The 23947-nt window shown below is 41.8% G+C and overlaps 1 protein-coding gene across 1 annotated transcript in view; it reads left to right on the forward strand.

Moving 5' to 3' along the window:
- The first annotated feature begins 10273 nt into the window (after positions 1-10273).
- Positions 10274-23947, forward strand: part of LOC140333367 (protein FAM240B-like) — a 36285-nt gene continuing 22611 nt past the window's right edge. Inside the window, exon 1 of the mRNA XM_072415010.1 lies at positions 10274-10334. The gene's annotated coding sequence lies outside the window, so the exon portion shown is untranslated. The remainder of the gene's footprint in view (positions 10335-23947) is intronic.

The raw sequence follows: 23947 nt of genomic DNA on the forward strand, positions 1-23947 counted from the left end.
ATGGGGCTTTCAGAAGACAGCCCGTTGTGTCCAGTAATCAAGAAGGCAGGGTAACTTAAACCAGGTTTATTTACAGGGTTCACTAGCCATATACATGAGCAGTGTCAGAGCAGAGCAGGACAGTGAGGCCTGGAGCAGGGAACGAAGTGAAAATCAGTGGAAGGCCTGCATGACTGGGAAGGGATGAGAGCAGGCAGGGGAAGGGTTAAGAGTTAGCATAGAGAAGGGGGGGGGGGGGGAGTTGCTGCATTAGTATGCCGAGTGACCACGCGCAGGGGGGAAGGAGAAGAGGAGTGAAAAGGGGGGTGAGCCGGAAAGGGAGGGTCTTTTTTCAGCGTGACAGAGTGAAGGAAAGAAGTTTTTGGTGAGCTGAGCACATCACAGGAGTACATGGCAGACATTGATGCTTTGCTGGCACAATTGAGAGCAGCTGCAGAGGATCAGGGGCCTGGATGGCTGCAGGATGATGTAGAGACTGCTCTACAGGGAGTTGCTTTGGTCCCCACAGTCAGGGGAGCGGACGCAAGACGGCCTCAGAGATCTAGGCCTCCGGTGTGCCTGAGTCCTGAACCCCCTAGGGCTCGCTGCCGCACTAGGAGCCCCTTTAGGGACCCTCCAGGGTCTTCAGCCCAGCGGGTGTCTGCTGCTGAGGCTGGGACAGCTGAGAGGAATCCTCTTCTCAGGCGGAGCCCCAGGGTGGGAGGGGGGGGAACAGAAAGAGGTCCCCCCCTCCTTCTAGCCCTGTGAGATCAGTAGTGCAAGCCCCGAGGGGGCATGCTGGGCATGATGGAGGGCGCTCTCGCGGGGGGGGGCGCCCCAGGGAGGATTTCCAGGATCCAGCAGTAGGGCAGAGTCGCGGGGCTCAAACCGCAATAGGAGGGAGCCACGGGGCTCCCTGGTTTTGGCGGCAAGTGCAGGGGAGCTGGACAGAAGCAGGGCAACTGTTCCCTTCTCAAGGATGGCTGCAGTGGAGGAACGGGAGGTGGGGACGGACGAGCGTGAGGAGGAGGCGGGGCCACCAGGCTGAGAGTCTCCAAGAAGAAGATCCAGCTTGTCAGCAGTAAGGGGCGGGACCGGCGCGAGGATGGCAAGTGTCGGGTTCCCGGGAAGTGCAGGGAGAAGAGCCAGCCAGCTTCTGGAGGATGCGGCCGGCTGTGTGAGGGCTGGCAATGGAGGCAGCGCGGCCGGACAGCGCAGAGTGGAGGAAGGGGCCCTGCTGGTGTCGGCCAGGCAGGGGGAAGCAGCGCAGAGAGGAATAGAAGAAATAGCAGGGGTGGCATGCGGTTTCCCGATCCTGGGTGGTCCAGAAGTGCCTGAGCAGGAGGCTGAAGAGGACCTGTCGGAGGGAGCGCTTGCGGCCGGTGAGTGCCTGTTAAGGAAAAGGGGGGATTTAGAAAATTGGGGAGGGGGTGAGGTGCCCAGTAGGCAGGATGGTCTGGGAGGCCGCAAGGGGGGGAGGGGCAGTGGGGGGGAGTGGGACAGCAGGGGGTTGGGAGTGTGGGGGGTAGAGGGGAGAGGGCGCGAGAGGTGCTAGAGGCATTAAGAGAGGTCCTGTTGGGGGGAGGTCAAGGGAGTTTAGGCAGAGGAAAGCTTTTCGTTCGTCGATTCGGTGGGACCACAAGGACATGGGATTGTGGATGAAGCTGATGACGCCGGGGAGGAGCGGGGCCGTGCAGCCCTTTATGGGGGGGGGGGGGCGGTGGTCCGTCACCTTTCGGGCCCTCGGCCTTCCGTAAGAAAGGGGTGTGTTGGCCATTTAATGAAGGGGCTGCAAGTTTGGCCAGGCCTGCCATTTCAAGAATGAATGTGCAAAATGCGGGGGCATGCATGGAGCAGCCTGCTGTTTTCGAGCAGGCGGGGGAAGGGGGTCGGACGCTGCTGGAAAGAGGGAGGACGCCAGTGAAGGTAGGTCCAATGCAGCCTTTCCTAAGTAGGTATCCGGACCAGGCGGCTGCTAAGCTCTGGAAAGAGGGGTTCAGAGAGGGTTTTCGGATTCCTTGCTCATTGAAGGCGCTCCCCCCAGTGGCAAGGAATTTGAAGTCAGCGAGGTTACACCAGGAGGTGGTAGGAGAAAAATTGAGGAAGGAGGTGGGATTGGGCAGGATGGGGGGGCCCTTCCCAGCGCTACCGGTGGAGGACTTGGTGATTTCTCGTTTTGGGGTGGTGCCCGAGAAGGAGCCCAACAAATTTCGTCTCATTCACCATTTGTCTTTCCCGGCCAGTGCGTCAGTGAATGAGGCGATTGACCCCCGCCTTTGTTTCGTATCCTATACGTTGCTCGACAGCGCACTGAAATGGGTACGTAAGTATGGCAGAGGAGCCCTGTTGGCAAAGGCGGACATAGAGGCGGCCTTTCGGTTATTACCAGTGCACCCGGACAGTCAAGGCGCAAGATAAATCGGAGGGCCCGACGACGGAGTTGGTTTTTCTGGGGATCACAATTGACACAGTGGCGATGGAGTGTCGATTGCCAGGAGACAAGTTGGAGGCATTACGGATTGATGTGGCAAGGGCAGTGGACAGAAAAAAACTTACGTTGCGGGACTTGCAGTCGCTCCTGGGTAAGTTAAATTTTGCCTGCCGGATCATGCCTATGGGGCGGATATTTGCAAGGAGATTGCCGGCGGCTACAGCTGGGGTAAGTTGCCCAGGGCATTTTATTCGTCTGCGCAAGGACTTGAGGGAGGATTTGGAAGTTTGGAGGAGATTTTTGAATGAGTACAATGGGAGGTCAGTTTGGTTAATGGGGCCATTTGGAATGCGGACCTGGAGTTATTTACAGATGCAGGAGGAGCATCTGGGTACGGGGCATTTTGGCAGGGAAAATGGAGTGCTGAACCTTGGCCTGAGTCGTGGAGGGAGGCTGGTTTGTTGGCAAATTTGGCGGTCTTAGAACTGTTCCCCATTGTAGTAGCGCTGGAGTTGTGCAGTGGGGAGCTTGCAAATAAACGGATACGGTTCTGCTGTGACAATTTGGGTGTGGTTCAGGCGGTGATAAGATTGCTGAGGCAGTTGGTTTTTTGTTGCCTTCGCTGGAACATTGCGGTGGCTGCTGTGCATATCCCTGGTACTGTTAACAATATAGCTGACTCTCTGTCTCAGTTTCAGTAGAAGCGGTTCCGGCAGCTGGTCCCAGGGGCAGAGCGGCAAGGTGTCCCGTGCCCTCAGGAACTGTGGAAGATCCCCTTGGCATCCTAGCAGGTATGATTCGGCGTTCAGTGAGTGCAGCTACATGGTTGGCGTATTCGGCGGTATGGAAAGAATGGTGGGATTTCTGTCAGGAATGTGGGGGGGCTAGGTCAGAAGAGGATTTTAAGGGGGTGCTGATTTATTTTTTGGGTCACTGTTTTGAGAGGGAGGTGTCCGTAGCTGTTATGAATAAAAAATTAGCAGGCTTAGCCTTCCTGTTCAAGTTAATGGGGTTGAAGGATTTGAGTAAGGAGTTTTTAGTTCGGCAGGCGGTGAAGGGGTTTAGGAAGGGGAGAATAAGAATGGATGGGAGAAGGCCGGTGTCGTTCCTCTTGTTGATAGCATTGGTGAAGAGGTTACAGGGGATCTGTAGTAAAAGTTATATGAGGGCCGTGTTCAGAGTGGCATTTGTTTTGGCCTTTTAGAATTGGGGAGCTGGTCAGCCAGGCAAAAAAGAAGCCGGGAGGAGTTCAGGTGAGTGATGTGGATTGTGACGGTGAGCAACTTAGGATTCGCCTGGCCAGGTCAAAAACAGACCAGGGAGGTAAGGGGGTGGATATTGTTTTACAGAGTTTGGGTGGGGGTTGGTTTGTCCGGTGGAGGCTATCAGTTTGTGGTAGTTTTTAGAAGATGTTTATGGGAGGGAGGGGGTGGAGGCAGGACAATTTTCCTCGCATTCATTCAGAATAGGGGCAGCTACGGAGGCAGCTCGGTGGGGCCTTGGGGAGGAGGTTATTCAGTGCATTGGTCGCTGGGAATCTCATCGTTTTAGGTCATACGTGTGGCCTCATATGCTGTGATAGGCTGGGGGGGGGGGGGGTTTCATAAGCGAGGATGGTATCGCGTTGTGCATAATTTTGTTATTTTGTTTTAGGTGGTTCCCAGTGTCTTGTTTGGATCATCGGGCACTCCTATGTGAGCCGGGGGGCCAGACGAGCAGCATTACGGCTGGATGGCTGGCAGCTGGGTTTCCCTCGTGCCGAAGTTGTAATTCGGTGGATTGGAGTGCCCGGGATGCAATGAAGTAGGCTGCTGGCAGAGGTTCGTTAGTATTTGCAGTGGGATAGGAGTCCAAATGTGTTGGTATTGCACGTGGGGGGAAATGATTTGGGGAGGAGGCCAATTAGGGAATTATCCAGGGACATTAGGTGGGACCTGCTTAGGCTGCTTACTTTGTTGCTGGGTGTCATAGTGGTCTGGTCGGATGTGGTGGCCAGGACACAATGGCGAGGCGCTCAGTCTGTGGCCCGGGTGAATAAAGCTAGGATCAAGCTTAACAAATCGGTGGGGGGCTTTGTGGCACGGAATGGGGGGGTGGTAGTCCGGCATAAGGAGTTGGAAGGGGACTTAGGTTTGTATTTGGAGGCTGATTGGGTGCACTTGTCTGATGTGGGTATGGATCTGTGGTGTCTAGGGTTGCAGGAAGGAATTCAGAGAGCTGTCCGGGTGTGGCGGGGCGCACAAGGGCAAGGTGTCGCTCTTGTGGCGGTGAGGTCCTCGAGGGAAGGAGTGGTATTGGACGGTTTCAGTGGGGGTGAGGGTCTCATCTATGGTATAGGACCCTCGGTAAGGTTGTTGTTGGGAAGGGTAAATTGTTTTGTGGTAGGGCTGCGAGTGCTGCTGGTATCGTTCCCGAGCAGGAGGTGCGGCTGGGAGCATTACATATCACGGCGGTGCAGACCCATTATGTGCAAGGGATTACAATAGTGGGGCCTTCGAGGACCAGTAACCAGGGGGTGTGTTTTAGGAAAAGGATGTTTTTATTAATGTATTGTTTACAGTTATTTGTTATTATTTGTAAGTTGTTATTATTTGTTGATTATGTGTTTTTATTGTTATTTTTGGGTATTTATGGTTATTTATTAAAAGAGTTACATTTTTAAGTTATTTGTTAATAAACGGCCCAAAGGGGCCATTTAACCAAGTTGTGGCCTCAGTGTGTGTTTGGGGTAAAGGGGTGGGGTGGGAGGGAGGTGGGAGTGGGGCACGGCCTGCGGGAACTCAGCCCTATCACAGTCAAGGAAACAACAACACCAATATATATTGTCTTAAGGAGTAAACAACTAGAACAGTGACATCTACAGGCCTGATGGATGAACACCACATTTCCCCTCTTGTACAAAAGCTTTTTTTTTTAAATATGTATCAGAATGCAAGTAATAAGAATGTGAAACTATAACACAAAATAGTACTACGCAAGTTTACTACATCACATAGTCCTTTTGTCCACACAGGTGGTCTTCTGACTCTTTGAGTATGTCTGGACAGTTCTGGTACCTGATCTCCAGTTTGATCATCATCAGTAATAATATGAAAATATCATTCATCAAATAAAGCAGCTGAAAAGTCCTGCCTAACAGGTGCAAGATGACTGGCAATCCATATACGTCCATCAGACAGTTCATAGGTGTAAGGTCCTTGCTGCCTTGTCACTCTAAGCTGATTAGAGAGTTTGGATTGTCCCTGTTTCAGTACTCCTATACAGCTCACTAGGTAACCTTGGTGGCAGCAGGGAAAGATACAGCTGCAGCAAGGCGTGCATACCTACCTCCGCCCAGAGCACATCGCCATGCAATTCCCTCCTCATCTTCCACTTCCACCTCCTCCTTTGACTCTTGTGCCTCAACCTCTTCCTCCAGGGACACTTTGGCGTGGAGAATCAGCACCTCCTATTCAGCAGCATCTGTTCACCGCCAGCAACAACCTGCAGTTTGCTATTTCAGTGCACAATTTAGACATTGCCACGCAGTCCTGAGGTTGCGAAGCCTGGGTTTCCTAAGCCACACGGGCAGAGCCATTCTAAGTGCCTTGCGGGAGCAGGAGGACATATAGCTAACTTCTAACAGACTTCAGCCAGGCAAGGTCGTGTGTGACAACAGGGCCAATCTGCTGGCAGCCCTGCCTTGTGGGAAACTCACACACGTACCATGCCTGGCTCACGTCATGAACCTGATAGTACAGCGCTTCCTTAGGAATTACCCAGGCCTCCAGCTGCAGTTGCTGAAGGCCAGAAAGTTGTCAGCCACTCCATTGAAAGTTGTCCCCACTCCGTATCAGGGCCCACTGCCTCCTTCTGCTGCTGCTGCCGTCTGTCAGTGCTCCATTGACTAAAATTCTACACTTCTGGGTGGCATGGATGATGCACTACACCCAGCTCTAGATGCCAGTTACCAATGCGGTCCACTCTCTGTCTCAGGACCCACCGCCTCCTCCTGCTGCTGCCGCCTGTCAGTACTCCATTCAAAGAAATTGTATTACACACTTCTGGGTGGCATTGACGATGCACTACACCCAGCTTTCCTTGACACTTACCAATGCGGTCTCCCTGGAGATAGCTGACTAGAGGCCACACCCTGCTACTGCTCTCGCTGACCCATGCTCTGTCTATGGTCCTACATCCTTTTGCCTGATGTCATTGTGCTACTTTTCCACAACTTCCACTGGGTGGCTTCCCTAACACGTCATCCAGGTCATGATGCCAGCTAGCAATTATTATTAATATTAAACAGGATTTATATAGCGTAAACAAATTATGCAGCGCTGGTTACATTAAATGGGTGTGTATAAATTAGATAGCAATGCATTCTCCTACTGTTTTGACAGCAGAAACTGTTGCTACCTTCTGGAAGCTGTCCGCAAAATCCTGCACGCCTGCACGCAAAAATCCTATTTGCCTGCTGTCATTTTGCCTATCGTTTTCTGGAATAGCACAAGGTCTTTTTGAACATTTGTATTTCTCCCTTGTTGACACTGTTCTCCTACACATACCTAGCAAATTTGGTGGTTCTACCATGTATAGGGGCTTTTTTAGAAACGGCAAAATCGATTTGATGAAATTTCGTGGACCCATTGGAAGTTCGAGTAAATGTTCACAAGACTGTCAGAGGCCTTCTCGCTCATCCCTAGCTCTATCTCTGTTATCCTGTAGTTGGGCCTCATGCTGTTGGACTGTCTCTGAAGCTCTAGATGTAGTAGCTCTTTCTCTCATTTCCTGTACTCAGGTCTCAAGCTGTTGTACGGTCTCTGAAGCTCTAGATGTAGTAGCTCTTTCTCTCATTTCCTGTACTCAGGTCTCGCACTGTTGTATGGTCTCTGAAGCTCTAGATGTAGTAGCTCAATTTCTGTTATCCTGTAGTCGGGCCTCATTCTGTTGTACTGTCTCTGAAGCTTTAGATGTAGTAGCTCTACCTCTCTTATCCTGTAGTCGTTCCTCACGCTATTGTACTGTCTCTGAAGCTCTAGATGTAGTAGCTCTTTCTCATTTCATGTACACGGGTGTCACACTGTTGTACTGTCTATGAAGCTTCAGACGTAGTTGCTCTATCTCTCTTATCTTGTAGTTGGGCCTCATGCTGTTGTACTGTCTCTGAAGCTCTAGATGTAGTAGCATTTTCTCTCATTTCCTCCACTCGGGTCCCACGCTGTTGTACCGTCTCTGAAGCTCCAGATGTAGTAGCTCTATCTCTCTTATCCTGTAATCGGGTCCCATGCTGTTGTACTGTCTCGAAAGCTCTGGATATAGTAGCTCTATCTCTCTTGTCTTGTAGTCGGGTGTCACGCTGTTGTACTGTCTCTGAAGCTCTAGATGTAGTAGCTCTTTCCGTCATTTCCTGTAGTGGTGTGTCACACTGTTGTACTGTCTCTGAAGCTCTAGATGTAGTAACTCTTTCTCTCATTTCCTGTAGTCATATTCATCACAAGTACTTTGGGAAAACTGTGTATGCAAAGTAAAGAAAATTTAAAAGTACATTTACTGAGCACGTGAAGATTACCACACCTTTGTAAAAATGGCAAATAATATATAGATTGGCAGTTTTTCTCCAGGTCACACACTCCCACACACAAAAAGAAAAGTTTCATAGTACAGATATAATGTCAAAATCTTTGCCAAGTTTGACATTTAGGGTTAGTAAAAAAAAATGCATGTAATAGTCTGCATTTGGGAAACCATTCGGGAAAGCTTTTTCACCTGGCTGGTTTCATGAGCTCTGTTCAGCACTTCACAAAATCTTCCACAGAAAATGCTGTATAAAATGAGATAATATTTCTATCAGTAAATTTTTCAGACTCACAGATGTAGATGTAAATAGCGATAGTTGCTATATAACAAAGCATATTTTTCACAAAGGTTCAGAAAAAGAACTTGATGTTACTACAAGATCTGGCACTAGCATATCTACTTCTAACTTAAATAAACAGTCACAATGGTTAAAACTTTTTTTTACAATGACCCATCTAGTCCCTTTTTCTTGCAATATAAAAACAGAGTTCTACTACAACTACTACAAAAAATACTTTTGATGTTGAAAAAGTATAATTTGAACTGATTTTGAAGTTGATGCATAACCTTTGATATATTCAGTATGGATAATGTTCCTAATGCAATAATTTATTTATATAACATCAGGTCTGTTTCTTACCAACGTTACCATCCTAGTCCCAGGAGTATGAATCCATTTCCCCTTCCCCATTTAGCCCTACTCTGCTCCTCCACTTAAATCTACCCAATCACATATCTCTCCTTTCCAAAATCCAATTCCTATCCCCTCCCCCACCCTCAGAACAGATACCCATCCCTCCTAACTAAGGTACACTAAAAACTACCTCAGTCATTGTAATCCTCCAATACTTCATGTCCTTTAGAATGCTTATCTCTGTACTCAAGTAAAAGATCAGACAGATGCACAGCTAAAGTCTGCAGTACCCACTAGCCAGCACTGAGGATCTTTCCTTACTTCCTGATGCCTACTCTGTACAACCTTCCTGAATATAAAGCAGCTTATAGAGCAGACACCCAAAAGGCAAGCCTAATTATAGCTTTCATGTGACATATTAAACCTATTTGTATAATCACTATAGGTGAACTAAGAACAGATTTTATACACCACCTGTCCAAAAAAGTCATGAACTGTAATATTTTTTTCGACCACTGTTGGATTTGATCACGGCACGCATTCACAGTGGTATCATTTGTATAAGCTTATGCAATGTAACAACATTTGTTTCTGTCCAGAGTTGCATTACTTTTTTGCCAAGATCTTGAATTGATGAAGGGAGAATCGGACTCATGTATAAAGTTTTCTCCAGCACATTCCAAAGATTGTCAGTGAGTTAGTGTCTGGACACTTTCAGCCCAATGAATCCTGACATTGTCACCTTGGAATATGCCCATGCCATTTGGGAAGAAACAACCCATTGATGGTAAAGCCTGGTCATTCAGTGTAGTCAGCTTACCTTGGGGACATTTCTTTGTTGAACATAGACCTGACTAACTGAAGGAATCCCAAATATTAAGACTGCCCCCACAGGCTTGGGGCCTTTTTTGTCTTGCCAAGCATTTTATTTTTAGAATTTTGTAACCTGCCATGAGCCACAGTGCTAACAAATAGAAGGAAAGATCACCACATTTACTTGATTTTGATTCTAAAATTGTGCTATGACAACAATAAATGAGGTCAAATTCTCATTAATGAGAATTTTGCCATTTGGTTAGTCTTGTACAGTCCTCAGTTTCTGCTTTTTTTTCATAAAAACTATTAAGATCTTAGTTAGTCATAGCGTTTACTATATGTAGTGTCCCACCTTATTACGAGTAAGCTATAATTAAACTCCATTGTTTATTTGCCAAAAAAAAACCCACAATGTTTTAAAACATATAATAGACTTATAATGCTAGTGTGTTCTTGATATGCTAAAAGCCAAGGTCTAGTCATGTTTTATTTTTATTTATATCGCTATTACAGTATATTGCATAAATTATAAAAAAAGGAAACAGCTTACTGAACTGAGACTGAATATGGGACACAATAACATAACTATTTCTCTAGTGGCTAAATTCTGTATCAAGTAACAGACATTCTATGAAGCACAGTCAATGGTAACAAAGTTAGGATGACACCCTTGTCAGCTGTTTGAAATGCATTCTATATTCATGTAGCCAAAAGCAGGCTTAGACATCCTGGAAATTTAGTGAAATGTGACTTGTGTGCACCTTTAAAATAGTGACAGTCATTTAAAACCTTACAGACCGGGTTGACAGATGAGGCCACTCCCACATTATCACTGTTAAAACATATAGCTCTCAGGGACAGAGAGGTCCTAGATCCTTGTATAATAACAGGCTCAGCAAGACAAACAGCATCACAGTAAGATTAAAATACCTTTCATTTATTGTATTTAATTACAGTGTAAGATGTGATTAATTAATGTATTGGTAGAAGGTGTTAGTAGTAATACTAGTAGTAGAATAATTGTAATTGCATTTAATCAATGTATTGGTTTTCTTTTTTTTTATTATTATTAATATTAATATTATCAATTATTATTAAACAGGATTTATATAACATCAACATATTACGCAACGCTGTACAATAAATAGGGGATGCAAATGACAGACAGTGACACAGGAGGAGAGTACCCTGCCCAGAAGAGCTTACAATCTAGAATTTTTTTCTAATATCTTCCATTAATTAACCAGGAATCCTATAGAACAGACCTAAAATTGTGTTTTGATGATTATTACTAATAATAGTACTATATGTATATATCTTTTTTTCTGATTTTAGATGATGTTGTTATTTAATTATTACATCACATCTGATTGCTGGTTTGTTTTCTAAGAAAAAAAATCAGATATGTGTAAATAGACTGTAAATAGGAAAGTCATAATTTGTCATAATTTGTCTTTCACCACAATGGCAACATGGTATACCAGTTACAAATAACTCATTTTGCCATTTTTACAAAGGTGTGGTAATCTTTTCATACACAGTTTCTTAGATTTCTCGAAGTATCTGTGATGAATATTGTTCTGGGGAAAAAATGTCTGTACTGTAATACTTGTAAAGTTCTGGCTGTCACAGAGACCATTTGTAAATACTGATTGACTTCTGGCCTGCATGAACATATAGTGAAGCACTTACCGTACTTGACTGCATCAGCGCTATGCTATGCTAAACTGAACCCAAGCTAGAAAATCTCTTATTATAAAACTGTATTTATATAGCACCAACATGTTATGTAGCACTGTACATAAAATAGGGGTTGCAAAAACCAGACAGACACAATCAATGACACAGGAGAAGAAAACCTTGCCCAAAAGAGCTTACAATCTAAGTGGTGGGGGAAGTACTATACAACAGGAGTACTGAATTTTTGTTTTTTACAATAGTCTTCAATCTGCAAAGTTTTATTGTTATATGCCCATGTATATGTACCAAGTACATTTAAAAGCTCCCATATGCATTCCCAAAGTATAACACAAACATAAATACCAGCAGTATGCTAACTTATCATTGAATCTTTATTTAAGCTTCAATACAGAATGTATGATTTTTGCCATCACTGACACCTAGGCTGCATGCTAACGTTGAATTATTGTCACTGGAAACAATCTTTCATGATTGCTTCCAGAGACAAAAACTTAATAGATAAACAAACAAGCAGCACCTTGCTGTGCTGTTCTCCCTTTACTTCGATTGCGGTTGTTCATTGTCTGTCCTTCATGGATCTGTCAGGACAATCCATGAACGATGTTCAGGCGACCTCTGTACATATGTCAGATTCTTGCCCAAGACAAGCCTGACTGTTCATATAAGATGAGAATCATCTTCACGTCTTCTTTCAGGTTTGTAGTCCTTAGATTTTTTGAGTTGCCAGGTCCAAGTGATGAGCATGTGCACGATGCTGCTGAGAGTGCACACTGAGCTGCTAATGCGCCGCTCAGTATACACTTACACACAAAAAATTTTTGTCACATAGGTAGATGAATTAGTGACAAAAGAGACTTACATTTTTATACTTTACACTTTAAAATATTAACACATAAATAAGCATAATACAATCACTGAAATCTCAACAGTGATATAACTGTAGAATAAAAACTGCTTCTTGATGCGCATAGACATCAGCCATTTTCAAGATGTAAGAAAAGTCGAAATTTCTTCAATATACAGCTGTACAGGGACATGCTATGTATATATTGCAGAAAACTGTACATTTGTAATCCTTTGAACCTTGTAGTCCTAAACATACATACATATACTGAGGTTATCATACATTTCTTTTTCTGGTGATCAGTTTAGGGTCTAAGATTCGAAAAATAAGTTCCTGCCGACACTGGATATGCACCTTTTCTAAATTAAAAAAAAACAAAAAAACAAAACTCCTGTAATATATGAGGTTCATTGTGCAGTGCATTTAGAAAACTAACCCTTGAATTCTGTTATGCAATTGCAAACTGAGTGAACTGTCTTTTTGCTAACATAGCATATTTTTTTTTTTCCCACAATCTGCACTTTGCCAATCTGCATTCTTACTGAAAACTAATACCAACCATTTGTTTTATTTTACATGTAAAACTGCTGCTAATCCATACTATTTAGCAGTTGTCACAGTAGGCTTTTATTGTTCAGGTCTGCGGAATGATAGAAAATTAAGCATTTTAGGAGTGGGCATTTTTTTTAAGTGTTGGTTGTGTGTGATATTGTCAGTGCCCGCTTAATCACAGCCAGCATTGGGCATCTTAGATAGTACTTGCCAATAAATACATAAATAACTCACATGCAAGGAACAAAAGAGAGGACCCTATCTATGATAATCGAAAATATACTGGCCAACCCTGTAATTAGTCAAGGTATGAATCAAGTAGAAAAGAGACAGGGATTTTTTTGCAGAAAATTGTGGTGTATTTTTCAAAAAAGTACAAGATGAGTGACACATATTTCATTACATCAGTGTGAGAAAGGCAACCATGGTAAAATCACAGTTGGACTGTAAAGGCGTCCCTTGATGGGGATATGCCTTGCTTTCTAAGAATAGAATTGTCTAAGTGTTACAACAAAGGTACATAAAGCTCACAAATCTCAATCCCGACGCATTTTGCCAGATGGCTTCATCAGGGGTTGTGCAAGGAAAGTCAGAGCATCTGTACAGTAAGGTATAAACAAGAATAATTATGACTATTGTAATGAATCATACATAATATTAACACAAGAGTGACAGGTCAGCTCAAGATTTTATAACTCATTATTAAGCAGGTGTACCTGCTTCATGTTCCTGCATCATGTATAAATCAATATGTCTCATTACTTTATATTGATATGCACAACATATATATTTATCCATACATAGTAATCTATATATAAGTACAAAATCATGTCAAGTTTGTTGTTTGTCAAAGAGATTTTCTAATCACCTACCATATCCAATGTATTCCATAACAAAAAGCTCAATTTATCAGCCTTATATTTATATAAATTGGTAATTATGAAAAAAGGAGAAAAATCAATGTACTTATTTGTGAAGATGACACATATGTACAAAAAAGTAGTGTTTGTTCTTGTTGGGGGGGGTTGTGTTGGTTGCTGCAGTATCTGGATCCCAAATAAAGTGACCCAAAGGAGTTGCATCAAAGTGGTTCCAGTGGTATTCACTAGCAAGTGTGATACCTATGGGTATTATAATGATTAGTGGTAAGTAAACACGAGTTCATGGTATAATATAGTTCTTTTTCATCAGAAGCAGTAAAGGTAATAAGAATGTATTAAATAATAATGATATTAATGAGGAAATAATAAAGAGGGAGGATTAACAAGTTTCAGGATTAGTGCATTATGACTATGGTATGCAGTTATGTAGAATTGCTAATGCTCTATTTATATATGAACTGAGTCAGAAATAGGTGATATAAATATTGTTTCCAAAATAATTAATGAAACCTATGAAAAGGATAGGGATTATCTTGAGCAATTGCTACTGAGGAGGATAGCAAGGGGTATGCAGAGCGCATGTTTAGCCAGAAAATCGCTTCAGTTACAGCAGCAACACCTGCTGTTTTATGTCCAAGAATCAAATGACGTCTTTGAAAACAACTGGCATGTGAGGTCATCACGAAAAGATGTAAAGATACAATGAAGCACTTCAGCCCTCACTGTGATGCCCTTAACCCGCGATTACCGGTATACAGGCAGCTAAATTAGCTGCCTGGTATTCCACACATAAAGGCCGTAATTCATCAATGAAATCCGCGCTCACTGGTCGCGCGTACTTTCGCGCTTCCAGCGAGCCGGTTTCCGCTGTCCGGAGTCGAGTGCGCTCGTACACTCGCCTCCTCACTGCCTCATTTTTTCATTACTCATTTTCATTATTATTATTATTTCACTGGACGCCTTTACAGTCCAACTGTGATTTTACCATGGTTGCCTTTCTCACACTGATGTAATGAAATATGTGTCACTCATTTTGTACTTTTTTAAAAAATACACCACAATTTTCTGCAAAAAAATCCCTGTCTCTTTTCTACTTGATTCATACCTTGACTAATTACAGGGTTGGCCAGTATATTTTCGATTATCATAGATAGGGTCCTCTCTTTTGTTCCTTGCATGTGAGTTATTTATGTATTTATTGGCAAGTACTGTCTAAGATGCCCAATGCTGGCTGTGATTAAGCGGGCACTGACAATATCACACACAACCAACACTTAAAAAAAATGCCCACTCCTAAAATGCTTAATTTTCTATCATTCCGCAGACCTGAACAATAAAAGCCTACTGTGACAACTGCTAAATAGTATGGATTAGCAGCAGTTTTACATGTAAAATAAAACAAATGGTTGGTATTAGTTTTCAGTAAGAATGCAGATTGGCAAAGTGCAGATTGTGGGAAAAAAAAAATATGCTATGTTAGCAAAAAGACAGTTCACTCAGTTTGCAATTGCTTTAGCAGCATTCAAAAGATGCTTTAACAAAGAATTATAGTACTTTTTCTTTGAAAAAGAAGAAACATGCAGTAAAACAAGTTCTGGTTTATCTTGAATAGATATATCTGTTAGTTCTTTAATTATACCTGCTACCTGTGACCAAAAAGGGGATAACAAGAGGGCATTCCCAAAAAATATGGATCAAACTGCCTAAATCATTTTTGCATCTCCAGCATCTATTATCTACCTGAGGATAAATTTTGGCTAATAGAGTTGGAACTCTGTACCACCTGGTCAATAATTTATAATTTAATTCCTGGTAAAAATTACTGATTGAAGCTTTATGCCCAAAATCTAATAGACATTCTAGTTGTTCCTGGGAAAAAAAGTCATATGCAAATCTCTTTCCCATTTTACAATAAATGGTGGAGAAGATGAAACTATCTCTTCTAATAACATACTATATGCAGATAAGAGGGCACCTCGAATGGGTTCCTCACCATTACATATCAATTTTGAAAGAGATCAAACAAATTCGGAGGGAAGAGGGAGGGTGCCAAGAAAACCCCTAAATTGCAAATTTCTCCAGACATCCAGAGGCGGTAGGGAACGCTTTGACTGTAACGCCTCCGTCGAAGACCATCCTGTATTGCCCACAAAATGTCCAGCCCTAAACACTTCCCTCGCTTTCCATGCACAAAACAGATCAATAAATCCAGGAAAAAATTTTGGGTGCCCAAGTAAAGGGGTCAATGGAGAAGGGTAGACCTGATATCCTTTGATTCTAAAATATTTCCTTATTACACGAAGTGTTAGATCAATAAGAGGGTTTTTAGGTCTACCAACTAGTAACTCAGGAGGTAACCAAGGTGCTCCTGGTATCAAAACGGAGGACATTGCTTCTTCAATCATGACTCAGGGTTTCTGTTTCCTATGTCTACACCAATCTATTAACCTTCAATGTGGATCGCTTCCCGATATAAAAGCAGATCAGGAAATGCTATCCTACCTTGTAACTTAGGTAAGCACAAAATTTCATTACGTAAACGCGGAGAATCACCTCCCCAGACAAAACGCAGGAACTCACTCTGAAACTTACACAGAAACTGATGAGGTAAATGCACAGGTAATGTTTGTAATAAATACAGAAAATGAGGCATCACATTCATTTTAAGCACGTTAAACCTACCAAACCATGAAAAGTGTGTTGCCTCCAGCGCTGCAAGTCCCCTCTAATAGAATTTACCAATGGTAAGAAATTCATTTTCACTATATGGGACAAATTAGCTAAAATTTAAGTCCCCAGGTACATAATAAACCTATTAGCCCATTTGAATAGGAAAAAGGGTAAAACCTCTTCAATAAGCTTTGAAGGAAGGGAAATGGAGAGAGCTTCAGTCTTTTGAAGGTTATTTTTTTTATTTGATAGTCGTGCATATGCGTCAATCTCAGATAATAAAGTAGGCAAAGTTGTCCTGGGCGATGTAACATAGCAGCAGATCATCATCATAAGCTGCTATCTTTTGTTCCTCTCTCTTAACTTTCACCCCTTAAATATTAATATTATTTCTTACATGGCGAAGAAAAGGTTCCATTATTAAAATAAAAAGAAGTGGCGACAATGGACATCCTTGACGCGTACCATTGATAATCAGAAAAGATCGTGGGAGGAAGCCATTCACCTTAATTTGAGCTGAGGAGGTGGAATACAAGGCAAGTATCCATTGGATCAGTGGGGAAGGAAGTTCATGGACCCATGTTTGTAAAAGAAAATTTCAGTTTATTCTGTCAAAAGCTTTCTCAGCATCTGCTGACAAAAACATTGTAGATATCTCACGCACACAAGTGAATTTAATCAGATTAAAAGTTCTGATGGTATTATCACATGTATATTATTGTGTGTATGGTATTATTTGCATCCAAGTAGGAATCCCCTCTGATCCAGATGGATAATAGTTTGAAGTAGGAGCATAAGTCGGGCTGCCAGTATGCTACTAAACAACTTAAGATCACAGTTAAGGAGGAAAATTGGCTGGTAACAACCACATAGATTTGGATCTTTTCCAAGTTTTGAGAATGACCGCTATATGGGCTGCAAGGATATACTTAGGCAATTGCATCCCTTGTGCCAGGGCATTAAACACCTCCAAAAAAAGCTGAGATAGCTTAGGTAAAAAACACTTATAGTACTTTATTGGTAGGCCATCTGGCCCAGGTGCTTTTCCAGAGGCCGAGTTAAGCTACGTACACACTTCCAATTATTATCGTTGGAAAACGAACGACGAACGATCCTGCACGATATCTACGAACGATCGTATAGCACCGATCCTGCACATAGAGATAACGACACGATCGTTCGTAGATATTGTACACACAATAGATAAGATCATTTGAGCGATAGAGGAACTATGTGCACGACAGGAAAGTGAACGAGCGTTCGTTCATTACGCATGCTCAGCCCATGGACGATCAACGAACGACCGTACACACGAACGATGTTCAACGATTGTCGCCCAATCCGATCCGCCGGTCCGGTCGTTCGTTTCCAACAACTTTCCTCGTTCGTCGGCGTCGTTGGTTACTTTTTTACGAACGATTTTTTGCCCAATCGATCGTTCGTCGTTCGATTGGAACGATAAAAATTGGAAGTGTGTACGCACCTTTAGAGATGGCTTTAGCTAATTCCTCAGCCTTCATTAGTAGTCCCAAAGATTCAACAGCTTCTTCTGAAAAGGAAGGTAAACCCAACTCACGTAAATATTTACAAATCAAGTCCTTACTTACTGAGGTTGATTCCATATCCTGGTCCCTATGCAAATTGAATAACTTTTCATAGAAAGACCTAAAGTTCTGAGCTATATTTGGGGTGGTATAATTTCACTGTCCTGACTCAGAGGTAATACTCGGAATAAATGATCTAGCTCTCCTCTCTTAACACTCTAGCCAGTGCTCTACCATATTTGTTTGAATGCTCATAGTAAAATCCCTTACACTTAAAAATCAAATGCTTCATTTTAAAAAAATAAAGTTCCTTGATTCTTTCTCTGATCAACATGATCTGCTGTTCCATGTCTGGGGTTTATTGACGCTTATTCAAGACCTCTAAATCATGTAATTCCGTAAACAGTTGGTTCAGTCTAGCCTCCCTTTCTTTTCTAACTCTATGGTCTTGTTGTATAAAAAGGCCTTTGACATAGCACTTATGTGCCTCACAAATTATTAACGGATTAGGCACCGATTGATTATTTAATTCAAAAAGAAGAATTCAGGGCAGACGCAATACTATTGCGTACCTCATCAGATTCCAAAAGTAACTCATTCAATTTGCATGAATATGTTTAAGGGACAGTAGGTTTCATCTGAAGTACTAAAAATATAGGGGCATGGTCAGACACCGAAATATCTCCTATTGTGGTTGAAATTCCCCATGGAACCATATGATGGTGGACCAAAAACAAATCAATACGTGAAAAGGATTCATGCATTGGAGGGTAGTAGGTATAATCTTTTTTCTGATGGATTCAAGATCTGAATATGTCTACTAAATGGTGTAAATGGAATAAGCGTTTAAGCCTTCGGAGGGCAGCAAGAGACATCATTGATTAGCCTCTAAATTCATCTAGTGCAGAAGAGGGTGCTATAATAAAATCTGTCCCTAAAACAAATGTACCCTCCACAAAATCTTCCATTAGATCCAATATTGTTCGAGAAATCCAATCTGGTTACTGTTTGGGGCATAAATATTCACAAAGGTATATCTATGAGTACCAATTAATCCTTTTACCAACAGATATCTACCTTCAGAACCAGAACTATAAGCTACAAAGGTCCACTGCAGTGATTTATGTATAAGTATGCTGACCCCCTTTGTCTTGGAGTCTAGTGAGGCACTGTGATAGGCCATATTAAAATGGCAATCTGTTAGCCTCTGAATCTGGTTATATCGGAAATGTGTCTCCTGAAGAAACGCTATCCGACATTTATGTCTATGTAGCTCTTGGAGAATGATTGCTCTCTTAATGGGGGAATTCAATCCCTTTAAGGGAGGATATTAAGGGAGGTAACCTTCAATGCCATAGGAAAGGGAAGAAGGAAATAAAAAAATAATAAAAAGAAAAAACTCCCTATCAAAACCAAGTGAATATAACAAAATATTCTTTGCAAGAAAGTTTTTTTCGGGATCAACCCTCCTCTAAAAGAGGGGAAAGGGAAGAGGAGGGGGAAGGAGATGGGGGTTATTCTTAATTGGGTAATCTAGCATATTAAACTAGAACAATATAGTAATAAATACATCCCCAAAGAATCAAGAGCAAATCAAGACATATTGTTCAGTACTAAAAATCAAAAGCCAACAACAAAAGCCCTTAGGCCCTTTACCTGTTCCCTTACTGCTCCCTGTTATCTCAACAAAGAGAGATAAGATGGGGGGGGGGGGTCTCCTTCAAGCCCATATTACCATTCCTCATATATCAAGAATAATATTCCAATCAAGGCGCAGTAAACAGAAAACAGGCTCAGAATCCAAAAATAAAAACTTTCACAGGAGATAAGCACCAAGAACAGGAACAATATAAAAATATAAGCAGTATTTAACTAGTATGACCCAGCTTTAAACTGTAGTAAACCAAATAAACTAATCAATAGTCATTGACCCGTTGCCTTCCCCTATTGATCATAGAGTCAGTGGCAAAAATGTCATTAACATTGATGTAAGCTCTTGGCAATGAGGGAAAGGGGGGGGGGGGGAGCACATCCCTGTCCTGGTCAAGACTGCAAATTAAAGATAATGCACAGAACAAAGCAAGATAAGTCCTGCAGAAAGTCAAGGTTTAACTTCAGCTGCTGTATTCTACAAAAAACACACAATAACCAATCAGGAACTTCAATTGGTGGTATTTGTAAAAAAATCAAACAGTGCAGATAACAAAGTGGTGGTGTTGAGAAAAGACAACCCCATTTAAAGGTTGCTTGTGTTGACCGGATGGAGTCTAACAGTGGGCGAACGACCGGCCGCATTCTCAAAGTATGGCTGGAAAGATCCGGTAGTATCTCCACTATGCGCTCCATCAAAGTCTATAGCACCATGTCTTCATGCTTGCCACATTACTTCCTCTTTAATATTATAACAGTGCATAATACATCCCTTGGGAGGGTACCTGATTGTGTAAGAGCACCGCTTACTCTATGAACTCTGTCTAGCTCAATAGCCATGGTAGAAGGGTGATCCAGGTATAGATTCAAGATTGCGATAACAGTGGACCTTAAATCTGAATTGCCTGTAGCTTCAGGAATACCTCTAATCCGTATATTATTCTTGTGATTTCTATTTTCATTATCTTCTGTATGGAGAAAGAGGGCAGAAATTTGAGCTTGCATGTGAGAGATTGTGTCTTCCTAAGTCTTAAATCGGGTTATAGTCACCTCAGTTCTGGACTCAAGTACAGACACTCTAGAATCTACAGACACCAACTGATGATTCCAATTCTTGAACTTTCAATTCTATTAGTCATTAGGTCATTCTTAGATGAAAGGTTGTGTAATATGGTTTCTAATTGCATATGCGAGGAGTTAGAAATCCCATCAGGCACACCAGAGGAAGATTCTGCTGCTGGAGACATTTGAGAGAGCAGACAAGGGTCAGAGTTTCCCTCAATCCAATCAGGGGACTCCATACTATTTACAGAGGCACTTACTTGTTGCAGTTTAGCTGCATGTGTGCCACACGGCAACGCAATCCTGGAGCCTACAGTTACTTCAGGGGAGTCAGCTGAAGGATGAAAAAACTGCTTCATGTCTTTAGTTTTTGGCGGCTTTGCAGCCCGTTGAGTTTTTCGAAGCTGAAACATGAGGCTAGTGGGAAAAGTCCTCTGTAGAACCCCTGAGGTGCAGCCAGCCTGAATAATCCCGTCGGCGGGTCAGAGCTCAGAAAAGCCGCAGCTTCACTCCATCATCGCGTGACCACACCCCTAGCAGAGCGCAAGCTCGTCTTGCCTTTATTGTTTGTATATCATGTTAAATGTAATGAAAAACAACACGTTTTAAAATTACATCAATAGTTTTCATGCTGGAAGAGGGAAGTATTAGGTAATAATATTACTATCTCCATACTTCTCGAAAGCTGAACAAAAATAAAAATGTATATTGTTACATGGTCAGATATTCCAAAAAACATTAATATTATTATTATTTAACAATATCATATCAGTTATACCACTCTCAAATCACCTTCAAATATTTATCCTCCAGTAGGGATTTCCAAAAGAATGCAAGGATTTTTTACATCTAATTGGGACTCTGTGTAGTGACATTTGAGGTCACATTTAAGGTCCCATTTGCCTTGCACCACTAGGGTTCCATATTTGAATTTAGAACAAGACACTGTCTGCATGGGGTTTGCATGTTCTTCACCCAGTTTCGTCCTACATTACAAAAATTGGTTTCTTTCCAAAATTGACCAGACTATGGTGGATATTACTTGGTATATGACAAACCAGAGACAAGGTTATGGTTCACATAACATTAGATTGTAAGCTCCTCTCAAGGAAAGTTGGTTTAGTGTTTAGTAATATGTTGATGTTATTTAGTCTGCATGACACAAGTACATAATGCATATGTACCAAAGCAAAAATGGCAGCTTCTCAGTTATCAGTTTATACATAGCAAAGCAAAGGGGCACATGGGTAAAGTAGTACACTAAACAAGTATTATATTTCATCCATTTTCTAGATGTTTTGGAATGTCTCAAGTGTTTAGTTAAAAGGGAATACAATTATGATGATATTAGTAGGACAGCCAGAAAACAGTTAAATACGCTTGAGAAACATTTATGGGCAAGTAGTAAAGTAAATCTACAGTACGAAAACATGGCAATAAAATTTCCCTAGCTGTGTTTTAGAAAAGTCTAACAACCTGATTAGACTTTAAACAATAAACCCCAGACATGGAACAGCAGATCATGTTGATCAGAGAAAGAATCAAGGAACTTTATTATTTTAAATTTATTTCTGATTAATTTTTAATCTAGTTTTCTAACTGCCCTGTATCTGGGATTTGATACAAGTTATAAAATCAGATGAGCAAACCAGTGTGGATAAATCCAAATCCAGGCTTGTAGTGGGTGAGGTGTGATTAACTTTACATATACAGTATATCAGGGGTTTTAAAATCAGGGGTTTGTTGGGAATATGTTTTCACATATCTTTCAAATATACATAATTATACAGTTGAAACATGGATTTTAGCAGAATTGAGGATAAATAAGAGAGCCGAAAAGCTTAAATTTTAGCAGCAGCTGTAAGGAAGGTTTTTCACCAGTAGCAGAATAGCAGTGAATGCATAACGCCTACTTTCCAGGGACAAACTTATGTGGTAAAACAGCTGAATGAGGATGCAAAGTTTAGGTTTTTAATATGGCTAAGACACTCATCTGCATTTGTAAACTTGCCAACATCCCACCAGTTTGAAATGGAAGAATGTTATTTAGGCAAACTCTTCCCCAACTGCACTCTATTGGAAATGCTTCCTATGTCAGTAGAAAAGGCAAAAGGCTTATCATTGCTCCACTACTGTGTCTGCATGATGGATAATACATGAGAACCTATCTCAATTGATCTTTGAGGGCCTCATGAGAAAGATAACTACTTTTTCTGCAGGCCTCCAGATCAGGTAGACCTTGGATTCCAACATTTTCAAGCGCAATATGGGTGATAAACAGCAAAATAACTCATCCCTACTGATTACAATGTTTGCCCAAAAGCAGCTGCTTGCAAGTACAATTTTTTTAACTGATCTGATGATGCCCCTAAATGCGTTGAGTGTTTTTTTTGTCCCTTAATGGCACATAACAATAATCACAAATCTTTTTATATATGTAGCTGTAAAGTTCTGCTGACAGTTATATATAAAGGACATCAGTTGAAGGACTTCATTACTTATCTAATTTTAGGACTATGACTAAAGAATAAAAAAAGGAATGACTCTGGATTACTAAAGTCAATGCTAGTAAAAATGTCTTGTATATTTACAGTCAAATGTCCAGACAACTGGTGACAAACATAAATCTGATTTACATGGAGCCATTTTATGACTCTACAAGCTTTTCTCCCCAGCTGCCATGTCACAGAAGGCTTTTTTCCAGACATGTTTTACTCTATACTATACTGAGTTCACTGTATACAGTTCATCTTTAGGACACAATCTTTTATTGAAACATTTTCAATTACCTTGTTCAGGGCATATCTGCTAGGTTTGCAGCAGCAATGAAGTCCTATTAGCAGTGAGTTATAATGCAGTGTAGTACACTAGGAAAAAGTCATGTTAGTTTACGTGTATAGGCCAATGGATGGCCAATCTATTTTACAGCCTTTTGCTTTAAAGTGGCTAGTTGTTCATATTGTGGATTCAAGAAAACAAATCAATTCACTGCACCTAGTCTTTATACACTTCTATTATACTTTTTTATTTAAGAACTACGACTGAAACAAAACAAACATATAAACAAGGCATTTTATGGATACATTCTATCATAGAAAATATATATTTTTTTTTAATTTTTATTTTTATTGAAGGATATATAATACAATTCACAGTGGCAAAGAAGATGACAACAAAAGGACATTTATATACATCCATTTTTTTTTTTTTTTCAGCGTTGCTGGTGAGAGAACTGCGTCACCTACTTGAAATCGTTCCAAATCAATGTCTTCTGTCAGGCCTGTAATTGTAGCTGCGTCTCCTGTTAGGCTTACTATAGGATCCGGTGTGCGCGGTGCTTCTGAATGTGGAAGCATCGATGACGGTTCTGGAGAGGTCGTATTCTGAGAGGACTCATCGGCACTGTCGGGTGATCTAGTTTTAGAGATTGGCAATGGAGAAGAATCTCCTGTTGATCTTGCGGGAGAAGAAGCCGAGACGGAGGACCTACCGCCATCTTGGTATTGACGGGATTGTTGCGGCCTGAAGAAGTAAGACAATTTCTGGGGTTCCGTTTTGCTCTTCTTACGCCTAGTCATGCCCGCCAAGTTCTGTAGGGTCCCAGTATGTCTGTAAGAATCTCGG

This window comes from Pyxicephalus adspersus, chromosome 6 (assembly GCF_032062135.1).
Source record: "Pyxicephalus adspersus chromosome 6, UCB_Pads_2.0, whole genome shotgun sequence".
NCBI lineage: Eukaryota > Metazoa > Chordata > Amphibia > Anura > Pyxicephalidae > Pyxicephalus > Pyxicephalus adspersus.